This window comes from Melozone crissalis, unplaced genomic scaffold (assembly GCF_028551555.1).
Source record: "Melozone crissalis strain CALT ecotype California unplaced genomic scaffold, PUWL_Pcris_2 ptg000019l_1, whole genome shotgun sequence".
Lineage (NCBI taxonomy): Eukaryota > Metazoa > Chordata > Aves > Passeriformes > Passerellidae > Melozone > Melozone crissalis.
The window spans coordinates 24009872-24032662 of record NW_026535797.1 but is presented as its reverse complement, the minus strand read 5'-3'; the positions used below and the strand labels follow the sequence as shown (position 1 = coordinate 24032662).

The following is a 22791-nucleotide window of genomic DNA, read 5'->3' as shown; positions in this document are numbered from 1 at the left end:
TCTTAATTCCCAAGTGCCTGAGTAATGGGTCAACTACATAATTTCTTCTTACTCTCTTTTCCCAGGAGATGGGAGGCATGGTATATGCTAATTTTCCACATGCTAAAAAACTCCAACCAATTAAAGATAATATGTGCACACACATGCACAAAGTATGCTTTGTTTATTCCTTCAACTGTTTTAATTGGTTTTCTTTGGAGTCCCAAAGACATATCTAAATTTAGTTACTTCTGCCAACATGTCTGTACAACATAGCTACTCAAAGTAGTGTGTTTTGTGAGATCAGGGGCTGCTTATGCTTTCACTTAAAACTGCTGACATTAGTATGATGTAAGATGTACAGAAATCAGGACTGGTAATTCTGGGGATAGGTACTAGGCTACACTGGAATTTACTGACAGTCAGGCTGTCCACAAAGGTAAGGTTTAGATCTGCTCTCTCCCAAATTCTGACAAATCAACTGCAAAACTGACTTGTGATAAAATTACTTCTCCCAGCTATACACACAACAATTTTTCTTTGGTCAATCATCTGTGCCACAACAACATGAATTCTTTTATATATGGTGTTTTATAGTTCAAGTCTTCTGAACAGCCCACTGAGTTAAACTATTCAGTTCAAACAACTTCTTTCACAAATTTTGGCCATGTTATGGCTGGTTCTTCTTGAGTGCTCCAACTAAAAGATTCATCATTCATAAATGCACACTGAAGAGGTTACAAATCCATTTCTAATAGAAATTTGGGGCTGCTTACCTTTTCTATGGGCCATTTCCTTACCCAAGGTGTATGACTCGACACAAAACAAGCACTTACTATGGCTACTACATTGCTGGCAGAGAAAGAACACTGCCCATTCTTCTTTAATTCCCCTTTTCTCCTTTAAGAAAAATCTCAAAATCAAAAATGTCTCGATGCACAATTTCAAAACCTCTTAGGCTAGAATCTGTGGGACTCCCTCAGTCATTAGCACTGTAACAAAGAAGCCCTGCTTATCCATGTACTTCAGAGAGTATCATGACCCTAAGCCTGATTTTATACTCTGATTTAGTTAATATTTTTGCATTACTCAACAGCTTTTTCCTAGCCAGAGCACATTCTCAAGCACACGCACACAACAATGTGTTCTTAATTACTCTGTTGGTGGGAAAGTCTGTCAGGTTTCTTACCTTTTATTTTTAGCCACTTGCAAGTTCTTTTTGTCCAAGTCTGAACCGGGGAGCAGGGAGCATTTATTTCTATTAATCAATCAATCATGGCAGTGGTGGTGCACTCTAGTTTTTCATTCTGACTGCAAAGCAAAATTAAAAGCTATATTTTGCAAATTTACGCATTATAGATTGTAGCGGCAGCTGGTGGACTGCTGCTGAGACAGACCGTCTTTCCCCTTCCAGTCCCCTGTGACTGAGAGGGAAGAATTACAGGACAGCACTAGCAGCTGCTGCTGCTGCCCCAGAAGCAGCAAGCCAAGGTCTCTGGAAAAATAATTGGGGAGGCGGGGGAAGGGAAGAAGGGGGACAAAGAAGTTGGGGAGGGGAAGGCACAGCCAAGGCTGGCAGCACAAACAACGCACTGCACCTTGCCCTCAAAAGAAACAATTGAGCTGCTTTGGGCTTCCTACAGGAGACACAAGACTCTTAAACCATTATGAGACTTGAAAACACTACCAGTTTTTGATAAGGACTTTCACAGAATTAAGAAAGAGTGAGAAAAGGCAATATTCCTTCCAGTCTGATGCCTGCAGCAGTTTGCTCTTGAATCCTCTAAAAATAAAGCACAGTGCAATGAGCAACACCCTTCCTTGCAGCTTCCCAACAGAGTCATTCCATGGAGCACTCTACATTAGCACAGGCACAGCCTACAAGTCAATTCATGCCCTGTCTGTCTCCTGTAAAACAGGGGTAACCAAATCCCTTCTCACACACATGTAGTCATGAAGATAAATAATTCATGACTCCAAGATATCATCAGTGTGAAAACACTAACAATCATTCATTTTTAGACAGATTTGAAAGTGGAACTAGTGGGAATTGTGCCTGTTTTTTAAAAAAAACTGCCCAGTGCAAAAATCAGCTTGTTTATGTATTTGGTCACCTAAACAGCAGCTCAGTGCAAGCAAGTAATGCCCATCTATGCTACGCAGCACACTAAAGCTCATCTCAACAGGGTCGAAAAAGACAAATACACTGACTGACCAAAACACATCTACCCTCATCTAAAAATCTGAAGGTCACCCCAAGGCTTTCATGTTTCCCAGTGGATCTCCAGGGTTCAGGCTGACCTCTGGGGTCCCACTGAGTGGGACAGCACATGCCTCACTCCCTGTGAATGAAGAACACCCTTCAGAACAGTGACTTCCAAGAGAACTGTGAATGCTCATTTTCAAGAGAGATAATCTATTACACACAGATCACACAGGGGCCAGGCATGCACGTCTCACTGCTCCTTCTGCTAAGGGACTTCAATGCAAGGTACTACTTGGTCCAGTGGACACTGCTTCATTTTCACAGCAGTGGCAGATTTCCAGATTATTATATAATATATATTTATATGTATAAAAGAGATTATTTGAAGAAAACATTCAGCTATTCCAAAAGAAAAAAGGAAACAATCACCACTGCCACTGCAACAGATGTAGCTTTCTGTGCGTTGTTTAGAAAGACTGATTCAAAAGACATACATTTATAGTTTAATTCCTGTATGTGAGAATATGCTTTATTTTAAATATATAATCTATATTTTAATTGGAGGACCTCTTTTTATTCTGTATATTTGGTCATTAAAACAAAGAGGAGGAAAAAAACCCAAACAAGAGAAAATATCTAAATTTCTTCGAATTGATCTCACACACATAAGCCAAGAAATACTTAAGGTCAGAAGAAGTACTGATGGCTAAAACAGTTTGCATTGGTTTTGTTGTGTCAGAACCCCTCTCAAGATAAGCCAAGAATGCTGTATACAAAACCAGTACTATTATAAACAGGCACAGCCTTCTCTAAATGTTGGTATTTCACATTCATTTTGGGAAGCTAAGCTAATGATTGCTACCTGAAGAAGCAGCTTTTGATATAGCATCAATTTCCTGAAGAACATATCAGTTTATTGAGCAGGGGTTTTCAGACTCTTATCTTATTCAATAGTATTATGCCTTACTTTTTAAATTTTTTTTTTTAAACTATAGTTAAAATATTGAGATGCTAGTAGAAGACACTTCCTCAAAATCTAACTACAGGTATCAGCTGCTAAGATTATCAGGGACTCAATCTGTTTGCAAGTTTTTGAATAAAATTAAATAAATTCTTTCTCCTTGGCATATTAGATCCTACATTGTTTCTAAACCCAGAGTATTTAGTAAAGTACTTGTACACAAGCCTCAGATTAAATCCACTACCATATGAATTTTTAATGCATATAGGAAAGAAGTTTCAGCAACATTTAACTATTTCTGCTGCTACAAATGCCTCAAAAGTTATGACTTCCAGATGTTACAGTGATGATAAGGATTAGAACACACGTCCACCATTTATGTCAATTTCTAACTGTGTGAGTAGACAGCTGAGGACAAGAAGGGTTAAATTACACAAAAGCCTTCACTGTATTCCCAGCAGCCTTAACCATGTAAGGAACAGGGCAGGTTTTTTCCTCCATAATTCATGAGGAAGGATTTATAGAATGGCTTGGAATATTGCCACAAGAAAACCAAGGCATGTGGCCTCAAGTCCCAGCATCACACCCATGGAAATGGAGGATCAATAGAGACCAATATATAGGGTACAATGACAACCTGCACTCAAAGCAGCCCATTTCTGGTAGTGATACCATGTGTCAGCACTATACTGAAAATATTAGCTACGGCAGGCCTCTTCCTCAGCAGCGGCTCCCTCAATGACATCCCAGACACTCAAATGTGATCTGAAGTTACTCATGTCAGTGACTACACTGTCTCTTTCTCCTCCCTCCTTTTTGACCCAAAGCTATTTTTGAACTTGACCTTCTTTCAGTCTCTCCAGTAAGAAAAAAGCCTTTGATTTTTCTTGCGTTTGGGATCATGATGGAGAGGTAGGCACTATCCACTGTTCAGTGTGTAAGAATGCTTTTTGCTCTCCTTACATCATCTCTTTGTCACTCATTAATTTACCCACAATCCACTTGTTCCATTTATTTAACAGATCACTATACCTGTATCTTTCTTCCCCTCTTGCCTGGGAGGCCTCACAACACAAAAACTTTAGAAAACCATCTACTTCATGAAAATTAATTCAGCAGATGTTTCTCCTTTGCAGTAAGTTACCTCGGTGTGAAGTGGTTTTAGACCTATTAAATATAAACACACATGGAGCTATATAAGGTATTCTGTAATTCACTTCACTTTTCAGGACTGAGAAGTCTGAAGTTCAAGAACATAGGAAGTTTGTTTTGAAGACAGCGTAGCCTTACCACACACATTTTCATAAGACACTTGAAATCGCAGACTGTGCCCATACTTCATGTTTCATAAACACACCTACAGCTTCTACACTTGGACAATTACCTCACATTTCATGCAAAGGGCATTAGAAATACGACACCTGGGCTCACCCATTTAGCCTGAAGCTTCAGGCAGATAATGCACTTTGTGTGAGTATGTGTGAATGCACAATGTCCAAAAAAGAATCAACTGCAAGCTTACAAAAGGAAGAAAGCAGACATACTGCTAAGCACAGCCTCTCCATCAGAGAGCATTACAGCTACAAATATTCTAGTAGCTTGTATAGTATATTCATGTTATAAGTAGTAAATTGGGTTTGGATGTATTTACATACAGTATAGTCAATTTACCAGCTACAGAAAACAAAGGCAAAACCTTCCCAAAAATGCTGGATGCTATTATGGGTACATTCTTACACCACTATCAAAACTGAATCCACTCCATTAGACTGTTTTCAGAAGTCAAGCTGCATTTTGGCAACAAAAAGAGCAAATATAGTTGATCCCCTGGTTTCATGTATAAACCCAAAATATCAAAGAACCAGGTGGTTATTACTCGAAATGTTTAATAAGACATAATTTGAGATTAATATCTACAGTCCTACACCACATTGAATGAAGGGAATAATAATTTACATGAAACTCCACCACAAACACTATTTCTAAAACACCTTCAATTCATTATTACGATTCATTCTACAAAGAACTGGAAGGCAAACCTGATATCAGTTCAACTTTAAATAAACTTTGACAAGTTTATTATTATATTATATCAAAAATACTTTGACAATGGCTATTAAAAGGAAAATTCTATTTTTGCCAGACCTATTATTGAGCTTCCCTACTGAGGAACTTAACAAGTTGCTGGCTGATTACTTTATTGTGTAATTACTCAGAACTTATCACATACACATCACCTCATAAGATAATGTGGCTTGTCCTACAATCTTCCTAGTTTCATGACCAATCTTTACAAGAAGCTAGAGGATCAGGCTGGTTTGGAGAGTTTCTGGGTCAAAACAGTATCTGACAATGCTTCAAACTGATAGCAATCAAAAGAAGTCACAATAGATTGAATGGCCAAGGACAGTGAAGCCTATCCTCCAGATGTTTGCCTTCGTGAGATGGAAGGAAAACAGGCTTGAGCTGTGTACCACCAGTGAGAGCAGCAGGATTATTCTATTGAGAAAAGCAGATGTTGAATTGTCTAAAACTTAGTGCAAAAAGTGTTGCAGCATCAGCAAATACATTGAAAAAGCAGTGCAAGTGGAACAGTAGCATGGGCATCAGGCCACTACGTATTTCTAGCACGTATAAACTGCAATACCTGGTATACAATATGCATAACAAAGATCTCTCCTGATCTGAACTTTATGGTATTGCTCACTGCTGCACCATGATAAGTAGTACATGTCCCTCACTTAGGAAAAGAAGCCCCAGAAAATGTCCATGTTAATTTATTTAACTAAATAGCTGGAATAAAGTTCTCTTCACAAGTGTATAGCCTTATGGCTTCACACATACTTCCTCAAGACCAAAACTTACTTGTTGTGGCACATTAAAAGGAAAAATGTGACTGAAATCTATTTTTATCTACGAGCTCCTGGAGAGCTAGTATACAGATGTACATTTCTTGTACTTGCATATGTAATCAATATTTTACATTTTCTATTTTTACTGTAAAATGACAGCTCACAGGAGTAACTGCTAACTGCACAGAGACACACTTTGGGGAGTTCTTTTTCTATGGACATTTTTCAGGAAAGCCCATTGCCTTTAACTTGAAAAAATACTCACTAGAAATGGTTGGACAAAACTGGCTTCCTGATACATATTTTAAAACAAAAGCAGGTGACAACCAAAGCAAAATCAAGGGAGAACAGTCTTCAAAATCTAAACTGACACTTTACCCTCTGTGAAAGCAGTCTATATATATGAAAATAAAAGTTTAGTCTTTTCTAATGGAAAAAAAAAAGAAGCAGAAGGTACTGAAGTAATTTAAAATACAGTGAATAATATTTGAAATATTTTGACATATATGAAAGCAGTAGGAACAGAAAACACGCTATTGTGGGTTGATCCAGTCATGCCTCTAAGTGGGTATTCAGAGCAGCAGACACTTATGTAGGCAGGGAGCAGGAGCCCAGCTATTGTCTGTAGCTTACTGCCTTTACCCCACAGTCAGGCAGCAGGAGGAACAGGAGCTTCCCTTCAGGAGTGCTCACGGAGCTGTTGGCCACAGCCGTGTTTAACCTGCTGATCTGCCCTCCCAGCCCCCCACAGCAGCAGCTCTGCCAGCTAAGGCAACTCTGCCACTGGCATAGCCAGCACTTCTCCACAAATACCAGTCCTGCCACCACTCCCTGGTAAGACTTTAATGCTATCTTGTATATCTTTTACAGGAAAGACCTGTAAAAATAATGTCCAGCTGTCCAGTATCATCACCACTCCTTTTCAGTACTGCTCTGCAGCAGCCAGGCACACCTCTTGCCCATGAGACTTTTCTAAGAATTTCCCATCACATGGAGTGCAGCAAGAAGAAAACTGGTATTATCCTATAACAAATTGGCCCATCTTCTAGAATAGAGAAAACAAAACTCTTCCAACAGACAAACTGTTGTTTGGGTTCCCCCCTCAACTACTTGGAGCACAGAAAGATCACAGCCATGCACCCCATTCCTATGATGGCCACTCTGTTATCTGGAAAGGCTATGAACCCCTGACCAACCAGCATGTTACCTTGCCATTTCCACCATTGGAAGATAAACATCATTTCAGCTTCACTCATTGTCAGTGATCCTTTCTAATCACTGTTTTTATTTTTAACAAATGTTCCCACCACCCCCAAAAGCTGTAGTTTAAACAAAGTGAAGAAAAGACGAGGGAAGATTGATGTGGTGAAATTTGCTGTTAGACAGCTAGGCTACTTGTGTCATGATTATCTGTTTCTTGCAGAAAGAATGATCCAAAGCTACTATTTACATGTTTAAACTAATCCAGCCCAGTTTGTCTCCAGTGGTGCACAGAATAATCATGTGAACTATCTAGATAGCAGATCTGAATGGCAGCAACTTCTGCCAGAGGCAGCAATGAGCTGCTGAGAACACATGCTTTTCACAGCCTAATACTCTCCCTAAATTCAACCAGAGCTGTCTGAATGGTGACTACATTTGAAAAGAGGTATCAAAATCATTATGATGGGCCACACACATGAATTTAGAAGGAATTTCTAAAGCACAAAGGGGAGAGAGGCATTCATCTCCCTTACTATATTCAACCACAAGAGTGCCCCATCCTTGTAGTGTTAGGGATCTGCTCTGGAAACACCCACCTTGGAACTCAGAACTTCCCATCATTCTGGACACCTGCTGACACCTGACACAAAAGGCAAATACTTGAATTCATGCTTATCTATCACTTGCTGTGATTCATACAGAAAACCCCCCAACCCTCAGTACAGTGCTCTCTCAGCATTTGAGCCATCTGTATCTATTATTCCCCTTCCCTTCCCCTCAGGGTTCGTTGACCGTGCAAGTGGTGCACAGGTGATACACTGGGCTGAGACAGGGGAGGAACACTGGTGACCAATGTGTCATTTATTTTTTTAAACCTCTAATCTACATATTTGGAGAGGCAAAGAAACAGAGAATACACGATTCACCCTTGACATTCCACCAGATCACTTCAATCCTGTAAAATGCCCCCTAATGACCTGAATATAATACCATGGTGTTACAGTGTCACTTAAATACTGCAGGGTTCTTCCTCTGGCAGTGCAGTCTGCAGACTTAATATGTAATGGTCAGGATTATACTGCCACTAAAATATTACTTAGTGCTGATGAAATTTCAAATTAATTCTGGAAGCTAAATCATTATTCAACTCTGCCTTTGCAGAGATACATTTTCCTGGTTGCTTTAATAACAGTGATTGGAGAACTAGAAGGTTGTTACTGTCTCTTCAAGGCTTGTTTAAAAGGAGAAGTGGCCTCTAAACTGTCAAGCAAGTTAATGCAGTGATGCGTGGATGCTTGCAACTAAAAAAATAATTTGAGCAAAAAATGGGCTCAAATATTAAGAGAGCTCATGGCAATGTGGCTCATGAATAATGTTATTATTTAGCAAGAAATTAAATCTCTATATATACACACACACATACATACCCCCATGTTCCCATCCACCACCACCTTCCTACACAGACAGAAGATTTCATAATAATTGAGGGGACTTATTCTTGATGAAGTAAACGACACAGCTGCTGGTAACTGATGAAACTGATCTTTGCCAGTGGAGGATGTGGCTTTCAAGTCATTCTGAGCTCTAGCTCTTCAAAACTAAATAAACAAACTTGAACTTTTTACAGCTCTGGGTTTCTTCTTCCTGAATAATTCCTGTTACTAGTGAGTATCCTGTACTTTCAGGTAACTACAGCACTTCAACACTAAGATGGGCCAATCCTTGACACTGCACTGGAACCAGTGTACACAACAACTTGCTAACATATGAAGTAACAGAAGATGAAAAACAGTGGATGGGCTAATCATAAAAGAAAGTTTCCATCCTCTGAATGTTTGCCCATTTTTTAACATTGTGTTTAGATTCATTTCTGTTTCTCAGTTAAAATACCAGGCTGCTCACTTCTACAATGAGGTTTCTTAAATCCGGGAAGCGTTCCCAAGCTATACTGGAAAAAAACCCCAAACCAAAACCCCCACAAAACCAGTGGTAAATGAGGAACAGCACAGGGCCAAGCAGGCTGAAAACAACTTGTGGCAGAGAGTCTAAATTAGGCTAAAATAATCAAACTTTCTCCTTATTAAACTGTTACCTACTTCCTCATTTGTTAATATTGTCGTTGTTTACACTTGCAGCCAGCCCAAAGATTTTCCCCTCCCTCCAAATATAATTTCCTGCTATTGACAGACATGTCCAAGTGCTGGATGTGTGTATGTCTACATGGCATACTGCAGGCAGAGGCAAGCCTTCTTGGCCACCATCCAAGCCAGCTGTAAATGAGCCAGCTCCAAACTGGAAGCTGTGTAAGCACAATTAGCACAGCAGTAAGCCTGATCTAACACATCCTGCCAAGAGACCGAGCTTATTAGCTTGAGCCCAACACAATGCACACGATGGATATGGGGCTTCTGCTTTGGCTCCACACAGAACATGGGCAGCTGAAGCACATCAAGCTCCTATCTGCCCACAAGACATGCTGTAAGTACATCTCTCTTGGAGCATACCCTCTGCTGCAAGGACCATCATTCCCCTCTGTATCAATTCCCAAAACACGCTGAGTGCTGTGAGCAGATGGAGGGAACAGGGACCTCCAAGTGAGAACTTCTGAGGAATAAGTCACCAGGGAGGTGTTTAGGCACCAGGCACCAAAAAGGCCAAAGAGAAAAGTGAGGGAAAGGCAGAGCAAAGCAGTGCAAGACTCTACAAGCTGATAAAGAGCACTCCACTTCTGGATTCTATCAGGTCCAGAGCAATAATGACCAAAAACCATTACCATACTGTAGATGTTAAATGGGCTCTGCACAGGTGCTCCTACCAACAAACAAAGAATTCACTATTTTTGGCCGACATTTGAACAGTCCAAAAGAGGAATGTGCTCAGAGAAGGAAATCTGTTAACAAACTGGGACCCAAGAAACCAATGCTCCCCTGGTGCCATGGATTTTATTAAAGGAGTAGTGACAGTCTAGTGGTTGGCAGTAGTACTCTGAGAAACTTATAAATTCAGAGCAAAATGAGACAAAAATCAAAGGGTAACAATGAAATCATCGGGAGGGGGGGGGGAAATAAAAGGCATATTTTAAGAAGAATGTCTGAAGAGACTGGGAATGTTTACATTTAAAAGGGCAGTAACAAAATGGTCATTGCTAAACTATAGCAGAAACCAACCTATACGAGTGAGCTTCTGCCCACCCATTGGAGAGCACATGGGCAAGCAGAAATTCCATTGAAGCGCCCCAATCAAAGGCAACAAAGAAAACACCTTATTCAACACATAATTATTTTGTTGCATTCTGTGTCAACAGACTGTTCTGTAGCAAACACTCAGGACCTTTGGAAGGTGGTGTTCATGCCTCTTTTGTATTCCCTCCCACTCTACTGTAAAGGAGTATTTTTAGCTTTCAGTTTGAGCTTTCTGATGTATGGGACAGGTATAAGCAAGAGAGAGAAGGGACCCCACAAGGTGTGGCAGACACACTCCTCCACACATTCAGATTCTGCAGATTTACTATGTTTATTTTGACTTCTGAGATTTTTAGATTACATTGTGTATATGGAGGTTTTCCATGATTTGCTAGCTTAAAATATTTTCTTTGAAAAGGCTTAGTTTGATCTGGGGTGAAGACTACACATCCTCAGCAGAGTACAAGCAGTTTATATACTTGTCCCCGACCCTTCCCTGATCATCAGTTTGGGCTAAACACCTGCTGGAATTTCCCACAGAATTTCTCACACTCTAGTAACACAGATCTCAGGCAGATATATCTTTATGATTCAAGGCAGCATTTGAATCATGGATACCTGCTTCAAAGGAGTGTTTTTCTTCCCTTTTCCCTATCCTTTCATAAGCTTCTAAAAACATGACCAAATCAAACCAAATTAATCACACCAGGTTAAGAGACACAGACAAAAGAAAAACTAAGAGCTGAAATTACACTTGCACGGTTCTTTTGTCTTGAGAAGGAAATAATTTTCTCTCTGTTTTCCCACTTGAAGGCCTGAAAAAGAAAGCGATGCTGTCAGAAATATCAAGGCCTAATGAAATGTGTGAAAAACCAGTCATACCTTGAACTTACTAACTTCAAGAAGGTGAAATAGAGAAATGTATTTAAATACTATTCGGTATGAAACACTTAGAAATAACACAACAGTATGATTACTGCAGGTTAATTTAGCCTATTTAGATTTTCCAGTAATTTAAGAATACATATATAATCATCATCCATTGTTCAGACAGGGACAACTGTTCTGAAACAGGATCTCAATTTACACACACATCTAATATATCTAAAATAGACAGTATACATACGTACAGCATATAAAAGTCAAATAACCATTCAATCCCTTTACTTACACATACTTCCAGTGAAAAGATAAAATCTTGGCTTATAAATCAGCTGAACTAAAATACCCTAAAAGAACACACTTCTAATAGAAGAAAACGGTGAGGAGATAAACACGATTAAGGGAAAAGGGAGGGTAGAGAAGTAAAATATTTGCCAGTTAGCTCTGAATACTTTTGTATTGAACAAAAATAAATACTCAATCTGCTTGCTATTTCTTTTGGAAGTACTTCTTTGCAGAGAGGAATGCAAGTTAGCATCCTTTATAAGGCCATAAGAATCTGGCACATACCACCATAAAGTAGGTCTGGTACAGAATACAGCAATCTCCCATGTAGTGACATGATAAACAGAATCCTTAAATGCTGATTTGGTCTCCCTTTAAAGCCAATACTTGTTTTAAAAAAAATAAAATAGAAAAAGAATCAGAAGCCATCTGCAAAGGAAGTACCTCAGACTCAAATCTGTCTACACTCACTATGTGTACATTGCTTTTTGTTTAGACAAAGTAAAACCAGGAGAGAATGCAATGTGTCTGCAGAAGGTTCTTCTATTTTAAACTAATACTGTCCTGCCAGTATCAATTCATCCAGATAGAAAATCCTTCATTAAAAATATAATTTACTTTGGTTGCTTTCCACTGTGTTGAAGTGACATCTTTCCCAAACGCTGTCTAAGGCCATTAGGAACACAGAGCTTTTGAGAACAAGTTTCAACCATGACACCCATTGGCCTCCCTAAACAAAAGTTTCCTTAGGAAGGCTTGGGAATCCTCAGATGGGAAGGGGCAAAGCCAAAGGGCATGAAAAATATTATTTGGATATACATAGTATCATTACAAAATTACAAAAAATCTTTGCACTGTCTCATACAGGCAAAGTGACAAACCAGTGAAATAACCTAAGGAACAAGACAGAACTTTGGAACTTTTCACCTGAAACTTGGGGTGCTACAGCATTTTATTAAAAAGTACAATACTGAAGACAACTTAAGCAAGAAGTTACCAACATTTCACTCAGCTATACATATTTTTATGTGTCCATCTGGGAAAAACAAAAAACAACACATATACAAGCAGATAAACTCAAATTAAAACACAGCTTGCCTTTGGAGTCATGGCTTACTTTTAAAAAAGATGACTTATATATACAAGAGCATTTATATTTAAGCCAATATTTTAAACTCTGTTTTTTCCTACAAATCACAGTACAAGAGTTTCTGAACAACTTCTTAGTTTCATCCTATTCCCTTCTCATTCAACTGCTCTAGCTAGAGACCAGTAGAGCAGGAGTCAGACAGCGTGACAATCTGTAGCAATCAGACATCACAAAACTTAGGGAAACAAAATGTAAGATGTACTTTATTAATGTAAATGATTCTAGACATTTCAACACTAAGAGAATATAATTCAAGAATTAGTCACACCTAAAGAGAGAATTCAGAAAGTTCAGTAGGGGACAGGACAAAGGAGTAAAGACGCCCTTTCAAAGTGTAGAATTCAAGCCCTTGCTGAATTCCAGATCCGCCTCCGCTCCTCCTCAGAGTGCCAGTTTGGGGCCTGAAGTTGGGAAAAAACCAACTCTACTGCTTCATACTTCAAAGGGAAGCTCAAAAGACAAACTATGCTGCCTTTCTGTAACTTCTGATGCAAAAAATAATCTGATTCAGCAACAAGCCTCTCTTGATAGGGTTATACACCTCCCACTGACCACAGTCTGAGCAGCCTCATGGAATACACAGGCTCATTGCTGGGGGATTTTTCACAAAGGCAATCTGGAACAAGCAGTTCCTATCTCTGGCCACTTGTTACCAGCTCCTGTTGCACTGCCTTCACCCCACCCCTCCTGGGACAGCTTCGTGGTGCTGCACAGAGGGACTTGGTGAAGTTAAAAATAGTCCATTCATCCTCCCTCTCCCTCCCCATTTTTGCCAGGTTATTTTTAAAACAGATACATTCTCTGCTCTTGTTCAACAGGCAGCTTGGCAAGAGGGGAAAGGGAGGAGGAGATGCTGCAGCTCTGCCAGTCCAGGCTGTAAGAGGGACTGCAGAGCCCCTTCAGCCCACCTTGCCACTAAGACATCACATATCCATGGCATTACAGACACACAGAAGTCCTCATAATCCCAGTTTAAGCTGGTGTTTGCAAAGTCTGAGAAGGAGCACGTACTATTCCTACGGTTAGACGGAAGAGGTTTGCATAATCTTATCCCTCACATCCCAGGAGCCAGAACTAATTCTGTGCTTTTCTGATTTGACTTGGGGATTCTACGCCACCACAGCAGGACTTAGGAAATGGCTCTTCACTGTAACCTTGTCTGAGCGCTCATCTTTTGTTTGCATTACTCTGCCTTGCAAGATGACAGCTATCAAGTCAGATTACTGAATGCCACTCACAGTGACACATGCCAAAAGTAAACCATTAAGACCACCTAAATAAGAGCCAGCCTTAATATGTAGGTTGCCAGGTATTACATCTGGTAAGAAATCATTCTCGACAAGTTCAGCAATTAAAAAATTATCAAATATTTTAACTTAGTTCTTAAAATTCACAGGACTAATCAAATTAAAAACTCTTCCTGAATTCCTAAAAGAACCCTGCATTTCAAGGGCAAAGAATTTAGGCTGTCAGAAAAAAAAAAAAATGGTTGGGGGAGGTGGGGGGAAATACAGCAAGTTTTTGAAAATCCTCCTAACCCCCAGTGTTTTTTCTGTGTGTTTATGAAGCCTCCGGAAATACCATGGCAAACATTCCTGCTCTACAGCAGCGAGGTCACATGACCCAAAGGCACAGCAAGGAACTTCTCTCCCAAGTTCCCTTACGGTAGAGAAAAGTGATCTTTATTTTATTTTGGAAAACAAGGATCCAAGTCTAGGGAAATCTCCAGGAAATTTTCAAGAGTATAGTTTTAAAAACATAGTGTTTCTTGATGTGGTGGGGTTTGGTGTTGTGTTTTGTCATTTATTTGCTGCACTTCTATGTCTGTACATATTACTGGTATTATCCAAGATGAGCATCTTATACCATTAGACCATATTCAGGGACCATTAAATACAGTATACCATTTAAGTCACCTCTAAAAACTACTTGTAATCTTTTAAGTAAAAACTACTTGTTCTCTAATCTTCTAGTAGAGTTAAAATCAGTACTGCTGTATTTCTTAACACAGCCATGATCTTTTCCTGGCAAAAATTATGGCACTGAAAACCTCTCCCCCTTCTTGTCTTTCAGGATTATTTCAGCTAGCACTACTAATGAAAGGATTTATGCAAATAAGCTTTGCTAAACATGATTAAAAAAAACCTCAAAATTTGAACCTGAATCACAACCTTGCATTTTTACAAACAATCACATGTACATACTTGGAAGTAACTGAAATGTAGTATTGATGAATCATAATGTAATAGGTGAGTATCAGAGTTTCGTGGTTGTCTGAAAGCAACACAGAAGAAAGCTTGGGGAAGGCAGACAGTCCTGCAGTAGAAATGCACAGCAAATGGCAGGCACTCACCACTAACTTGCTTTGTAACCATGTCAGAAATGCTTCTAATTATCAGAGGTAAAAGAGGGATGGCATTTCTGCTGGAAGCAAGTTTTACACTTTAGTCTTTCCTCTCCCTTCTTTTTCAGCCTATAAATATTAGTCTTACACATTTTTCTCCCATACAGCTCTTGAAAAGGTTGAGTTTTTCAAGGCTGAGAGCAGATAGAAACGTTCATCAAGAAATGCCTTGAGGTCAACTGTCTGTAACTCATCAAAGTGCAGCACTGAAAATATGGATGGTGGATTATATGAGCATGGTAAAGCAGATTTTAAAAAAAAACCAACAAAACTATATTCTGATGATCAGTAACATTTTTTCTGTTTGGAAATGGGTTCAGTTATGTAGCCCCAGTGGCAATGGTCACAGGGCACTGACTTCCCCCCTAATTTCAGGTGCATTCAAAACAACTACAGATGCACAGAAGTGACGTTAGTGCTATTTCCAAACATATGGAAATCCCACTGGGATATGACAAGGATCAAAAATGGAGAAGACTCACACAGCAGCGTAAGGAGAGGCAGCTGGTCCACAAGAAAATAATGATGTAGGCCAAATTCTAGAGAAGCACTGAACTACACTGAAAATAATGCAGAGATGAGCTTACCTATGGCTTTATAAACTATTTAAAATATCTTTTAAAAACCCCCACAAGCAAAGGAAAAGCAGCAACAGAATAAGTCTGCAAAGATTATTTTTCTTAAGTGAAGAAGGAAACAAATACCCTGAAGTGCCCATTCTGTGCTTTTTAAAAAATTCTGTACAACAGCTAGACATAAGATATTGAACATATTATTGAAACTACTGCTCACTTCTACTCAGGGATTTCTGCTTAGTTTATTATAAATGCACATTTATTGGCAGCAAGTAGAACATATTATTGCTCTGTTTTATAGCTGGAATGGCGCACACACAGAGTAATTTGTTTGCATTCCGTATCAGGATCAATACTGTACCAGGGACAGCTTGAGGAATGTTTATGCTGAGGGCTTTGCTTGCAGTGCTTTGCTGTTGCAATCAATTGACCAAACAGGGCTGCTTCTTAAAACAACAAATAAACTATGATAGTGACCAGATCAGCCATTCAAGCATCAAACACTACACAGTGCCTGGAAAAGGAATGAAGGCCCACAAGTGTTTTTACTGCTGGATGACATACACAGCTTTCCTACCTGAGTATTTCCCACCGGCCTTTCTTCCTCTCAGTAGCTGGGGACTGTTTCCTCAACGCCCTCACATAACAAGATCCATTTTCCTGCAATAAAAACACAGACACATCATGCTTCCATTCTCTTGCAGAACACAGCAGCATTTGAATCAGTTCAGTGAAAAGACCTGAAATGAATTAAGGGCATTTAGGAGTCCAATAACCAAGCCAGGAGGACCAGATCTGAGGCTGTGTCGGGGTTCTAGCCCAGCTTTTGCCACCCCCAAGCTTCTGAGACTCACTCAGCAGTTAAAGTATTACAGGTTTTCATGCCTGTAACAATGAAATAAGGAAAAGATAATGTGAATTCTGTTGAGGTTTATATCAAAATTTCCAGAGCCAAATGGTAATTTTTTCTCAGTTAAAGGTCATGCTGAAGTCTCTTTTATTCTCTTTATAAAGGGTACTCACTGACTACTGTGAGCAAAGTGCCATTAAAAAAGATAAACCAACCCCCAAACACTACTTAAAAAAATACACCAAAATACCTCAGAATCACCATCCTCTCTGCAGCAAAACAAAACAAGTTTATGGATTACACTGGCACAGCACTGCAACTTCTAGGAAATGTTTTTTTAATTATAAAGAAAGATTGCAAAGGGAGACGGGGGAATGTTTACGGGTAGTCTGTATTTTGTTACATGCTGTTTCAGCAGGCAGACAAGGTGTCCTTACAGCATTATACCACCAAGCTCCAAAACTCAGCAAATATTGAGAAAAGGAACACAGTGACTACATTTTGCCTCTATTTTGACTGACTTCCAAATAACTTCTGTGCAAAAAAAAAATCCCATTAAACATGAAAAAGCACATACTATTGGAAAACAACAACAAAAAAACCAAGTAAAAAACAACACAGCAAACCCCACACAATTTGCAACCACTCCAGGTTCCTCCCCAACTACCAGCCTTGAGAGCAGACACTTTCATAAAAACTCAAATTATGCAAAAGTCATTCAGGTGACTTTAAGAAAAGTCTCAAGTTATTACAAATAACTTGTTAGTTGTATTCAATGTTTGTTCTGCAGCCATATTTATCCTTTTCACTGGTAATTCACCAAGAATAAAAACATGACTGAAAACCTTCTTAGAAACAGTCATTCCACCCCAACACACCCAGTGCCACCAAGGGACTGTCTGCTTCCTACAGGGACACTGCTGGTTTTCTTGTCTCACAAAGGGCAGTTTTAGAGAAATTACATATTGACAAGCACCATGGGTGAACGTTTGGCTTTAAGGCCTCATTGAACTGTGAATGTTTTCGCCCAGAACAGGTTTATTCTCTTCCAGAAGTTTTCTCCAGTGCTTTTCTTCTGCTGATGCAAGGTAGGAACAACACTTTAATTGATTCAAATTTAGTATTTGTTAACATGACTTTCTCAGCCAATGCAGACCGGGCTTTAATGAAGTTGCAATTAGTTATTTTAGTTTGTTTCTCCAAAGGAAAAGCTTTTTTTTTTGCCTGCCCTAAGATCTGGGTACCATTCCAGGTGTAACTGGATTGGACTTTTGTCAGATCAGGCTATAGCATTTACCTGGACACTTGAATTTTGCCTCTCCCTCCTCTCTCCTGGACTCTTACTTTCAACACTGCATTTGTGCAGCTGCATGGTTAGCTGGAATGGGGCAACTAATTTCCTTCAGCATGTTGTCTCAAACGGCTCTGCCAGCACAACACAGGGAGCAGGGCCAAGACAGGAGTGATCAGCCATCATGGCAGAGGGTAGAAACAGAGGCTGTTTAAGGCAGCTTGAACTGCACTGCTGCACAACACAAACCCAAAGCTTTGCTCCCCTGCTCTATTCTGCCCATCTGTAAAACCAGCACCACAATTCCTACTTTGTTTTATAAAGCACCTCTTAAAATGAAAGGGCTAGCCATTAACATTTCTGTGAATTCACAGTACTGACCACCCACCCCTTTCAGGTCCAAGCTGGTTCTAAGGACACTGGCACTGTCCCCACCAGCATCTGCTCCCTGGTTTCCCCACACAGCCTGCTCAGTGGTTGTACAATGTCCCCCCCTCCACTCCAGCCTGTTCTGTGCCCCCACGCCAGCCCCAGCTCTGCCAACACACTTCACAGGGTCCTGCTGGGAACAGCAATCAGCTTCTAAAAATAAAATTAGCTTCTTAAAGCCTGGTCCCTTTTCTCATCCTGTTTCTACAAAGATCCCCAAAACAGTCTCACTGGCAAGGTCCAGGGTTTAGCGGGCTACACCTGAGAATGAGACTAGATGGTAGAGAAGAAGTACCAGCTGGAAAGCCCTGACACCTGGCTTGCCTCAGCCACCCTGTCCAGGTGTGTGTTAAGCCCTGCTGTGGCACAGTAACTCGGTGCTGCACAATTCCCAGCTTTTCCCACATCCACAGCTGGGGCACGGCAGGCTCCGCCGCTGCAGGAGCGGACTCGGGAAGCACCGAGCCCCATCCGCAAGCAGCCGCCCTGCCCGGCCAGGCAGCCGGGCCAGGAGGGGAACCAGCAGCGCTCCAGCCGGGAGCGCTTCCTGCTCCTCCACATCCAGCAGGGGGAGCACAAAAACGCACAGCTTTTTTGGCCATAAAAGATTTTTAGGCTACGAACCGCTGTATCGCAAAGCTGGACACTCTGCGTTAGGCTACTCCTACAGCAATGTGTATGTGGTGCATGACAAGTGCACCACGGGCAGAACTCCTGCTCCGGGCACATCACACCGCAAAAATCAACTCTGAAGGAGCCACAGACAGGCCAGGAAAGCTGCAGGAGCCGGGGGCAGGAAGGAGAGCCTGCACAGCAGGGCTGCCAACGCCAGCAATTTTATCCTGTCCCCTGCAGCACTAGGAATTTTTCCTAAAGCCAGCTCTCCAAAGTCTCATCACCACATAAAAATTTCAGCTTTCAGCTCTTTGTTTGTTTTTTTTAAGGGATATATTTATCTCTAGGCTTCCAAAGTTCAAAACCAAAGCTGTAAAAACAAACCCCAAAGATTTAAACAACAGCAAAAGCGATAAAAGAATCCCTCAAATCTGTTGCCTGTACATCATGGGCAAAAGAATCTCAACTCTGGGAATTCCACATAATTTTCCTTAATTTACAATTAACAACAAACTGTTAGTTACTGTTTCAGAAATTGAGGAGGCAAAAAAGGAGCCTGTTCAGCAACCACTGAGGGGAACTCTGTTCCTGCTTCCCAAGGGTGAGCATCACCCAAAGACCTTTCCTCGCCCAACTCCCCTGGGTTGTGCCATGCCTGACCCTCAGCCCTGCGCCTGCCTCTAGCATGGACAGCCGTGGAGTGTGTCTGCAGCACCTTCTCTGCCTGCTCCTCCTCCTCACTTGTCCTTGGGCTACTCCTTGCCCCTTCATTCCATCTCCCCTGTCCCAGTCTTCCCAGGGATGCCCTTGCTTTGGGTGACCCTCACTGCACGCTGGGGCAGGCATGATCCCTCAGGGACCCTCCTGAAGGGCAGCCCAGAAAATGTCCCCATCCCTGCAGCCCCAGCTCCTAAATCCATTAATTTAGGCCCAATATACTACATAGTTTCAACATCTTTTCTTATAAGATGGTGCTCTGTTTCCCAGCCATTTTGTTAAAATTAATGGAAGTGGTCTATATATATTGAAGGGAAACACCCAGAGCAACATGTGCATTACAAGTCTTAAAATTAAAGCATATAAAAATACTGTAAGGGTGAACTGGAGGAAGTCCAATAGGGAAGTATCAAGGAATTCATCTTTAAATCTCCTAATCTCAGCTGTATCACTGCAATGGACTTTCCCTGCTTTCTCATCATATCCTGGTCCCAGCTGGTGGCCACCAGATCTTGCAGAAAGCAAGAGCGAGCCCAGGGTATCTCACTGTCTATACCTCAGCTCTTACCTTTGCTGGACTTAAATAACTGTAAATAAATCAATCTCTAAAAGTAGCCAAGAGTAAACCCTTCAGTTTCCATACACAAAATATCATATGGACTCCACATACCCAGACAAAAATGAACAGATAGCACATAGAAAACATCCAAACAAAAAATATTGAAAAACAAAAATACTACTAGGATGGACAGTTAAAGAATGTTGTACAACCTTCCTATAGAAATGCATAAGGCAGGTGCATTTTAGAGTATTTTCCTACTTTCACAAATTATTTTGAAGTTCCAGCATTATTCTCCTTGAACTGTAGAACATGTTCAAACTCAAAATTCCTATAAAACCACAGCATGTCAGCAATCCCAACTTCTCATTTATCCACAGCTGTAACTGGGTCATAAGTGAAGAACACGAAGTGCTGCTCTTCCTAAATAAGCTTACTGGTCAGCAAGCGTACTTCTGCTATGTGAAAACATTAACAAACTTTACAGAGAGTTTAACCATTATATGCAGTCCTTATTAGGTATCATAGCTCTCTATCAGGACATTTTAGAAATTTGGGCTTTCTTGAAATTCTAAAGTAACTCAAAATCAACAGTGAGTGTATGTGTGAAAAGCATCAGATGCCATCCACACTGACCAAGAAACAGCCTGCTAGTTTAATAAGAGAAAAGCAAAAACTGTTGTTAAACTAGTAATGCAAAATAGGTGAGGGTTTTGGAGAGGGAAGATGAGAGACAGACAGAGAGTGTCTGTGAGAGGTTGAGAATGAGAATGTCCATGCAGGTTGGTGTGTTCCTTCCTGGGCAGAGACAGAACAAGGCAGGAAAGGAAAGCTGGGAAGATCTGTGTGGAGGGAAGCAGGACTGCAGCTTCAGACAACTTTCAACTTGGCCTACACTTAGACTTGGTCCTCAGTAATCCTTATTAAAACAAGAACCAAAAACCACTCAAATACAAATACATCACACCAAAATGCAGCAGCCACATGGCTGTAAAATACAGCCATTTATCTGATGGAACAGACAGGATGCACACTCCTTCCAAACACAAGCAGCAGAAAGTCACAGAAAGGGCCAGGCTGCACTGGAACCTGCCGTGTGCCTCACCTGGCAGCACCCAACACATCCCCTCCCTGCCTGGGGAGCCCTGGAGCCAGCCTCATGCCTTCACCCCAGCAGGGCTCCTCATGCCCTGCAGAGCCCCGGGAGAAGCCTGGGCCAGCACTCCTGTGCTACCCCATTTCCTCCTGACACCTTTTGTTCCCAAAATAGAAGAAGCAGGTTCTCATAGGGGGCTGCTGCATTGAGCAGTGCAGCCACTCAGACACTCAGTCAAACCCGTGGCTCCTGTATCACATCATTACTGCAACCAGTCCTCCTGGGAGATTTCTCAAGCTCACCCTGTTAGGCAGAATGCTACAAGGGCACAGCAAAGTATGAAAGAATCACAGGAATAAGTGTGTAAATTTTGCTTGTGTTTTTTCTCATCTTCTTTCTCACCAGTGTATAGAAGCAAAAGTTTTGTTTATTTAGTCATAATTTTCTCAATTAGTTTTCCCAGTTTAAAAAATCAAACAACTACCTTTAGTTTTTTCTCTGCATAAACAGAAAGAAAGCCTTCTCAAAATTGTATTTCACATTATTTCAAAAAAATAAAACATAACTGAAGTATACATTTTCTCAGTTGCAGAAAGCCAAGAATTTGCAATTTCCTTATTTTGAGATGGAAAGGAAAGGCCCAAGTTGTTGTCATAATCTATGCATTTAAGGCTTAACAGCAGATGTTTGCACTATCATGATCTCCAGTTTAGAACACCAATAACAACAAGATCCTTTTCTTCTCCCAAGTTGTTCTTCAAAAAACTAATTACTGAAAGAACCATTTTTCCAATCCTGCTCTGTTCTTAAGGCTGCATCTAAGATGGGTCCAGTGCACCCGTAAACAGGGCCTGAGTAGGCCAAGATTGCTGTAAATCTATGTCTCTGCTCTCTTGTCACAGCCCTGGTAACCCTGAAGTCCCTTGGGCTGTGCTGCACCCTACCTCCCCTCCCAGCCTCATACCCCATATTTAAGGGGCTGCACATGAGTCAGTAGAATAGATCAGGGGTTTAAGCAGGAACAGGGAAATAGGACTAGGAGGACAGGCATTTCAGCACATCTTTGTGAAGCCATAACCTGATGGAGGTGGCTTTGGCCCAAGCTGAAATAAGAAAATTTGGTGTGGCTGCCCTCTGCAAGGCAGTCCAGGCAGCTCCTTCTCCAGTGTCTGCTCCAGGCCAACAGCAGCCAGCCAGCTACAGTCAGAGTCAGCCTGGGGCTGGAGGGCCCAAACCAACCGAGGTTTGCAATTCACTGTCATTTCACAAGTGGCCGTGGCAGTCACAGCTCCTCCCTGGCCACAGCGGGCAGCAGCACATTAGACTGCATCTGTTTGTGGCAGAGCACTGCGCTGCCAACTCACAGGCACAGGATAACAAGCACTATTAATCTTGGCTTAAACGGAACCATTGTTCTGGAGATTGGACATCTCTTGTAAAATCCCATTATTAGAGACCATTTGCCATCTATTTCCATAGAAACTTTTTTAGTGCGCTTTGTTCTGTTTTAGAAAAAAATTCCCCCTTCCCTTTTCCTTAAGTCCTATTGTACTTA

The 22791-nt window shown here is 41.0% G+C and overlaps 1 protein-coding gene across 5 annotated transcripts in view; it reads right to left on the bottom strand.

Moving 5' to 3' along the window:
- The window catches only part of ZMIZ1 (zinc finger MIZ-type containing 1), a 333497-nt gene that overhangs the window by 200057 nt on the left and 110649 nt on the right, over positions 1-22791 (bottom strand). For all 5 annotated transcript variants that reach the window (XM_054277262.1, XM_054277265.1, XM_054277264.1 and 2 more), the window contains exon 3: positions 16257-16339. The gene's annotated coding sequence lies outside the window, so the exon portion shown is untranslated. The remainder of the gene's footprint in view (positions 1-16256; positions 16340-22791) is intronic.